Below are 369 nucleotides of genomic sequence, written 5' to 3'. Positions count from 1 at the left end.
CCATCACATGGAGTTTGTGGGGAGGTCAGCAAGGAGGGCAGGACAGCAGGAGGCAGGAGGTGAGATGCAAGACAGAGGGCACTGAAACCCGGGGTGCACTGAGGAGGGAGAGTGGGTCCCCTGGCTTCACAGTGCAGTGGCCAGGTTCTGGTCCTCTCCAAGCACACACAGGCACAGTCCTGGGCTTGGCTTCCCCCACCCCTGGCCCCCACTCCACCCCTCAACTCCCGGGCGTCTTCCCTGCCCATGCTCTGCAGATCCCCAGTCTTAGCCCTGGGCTGCTGAGGGCAGATCCATGCTAACCAATCTGGCCTCGGCCCTGGGGCTGCCCTAGACCTCACACGGCCCTGCCAGGTGTCTTCTCCACGC

This window comes from Bison bison, unplaced genomic scaffold (assembly GCF_000754665.1).
Source record: "Bison bison bison isolate TAMUID 2011002044 unplaced genomic scaffold, Bison_UMD1.0 scf7180017864529, whole genome shotgun sequence".
Lineage (NCBI taxonomy): Eukaryota > Metazoa > Chordata > Mammalia > Artiodactyla > Bovidae > Bison > Bison bison.
Note: the sequence above shows the minus strand (reverse complement) of the source record.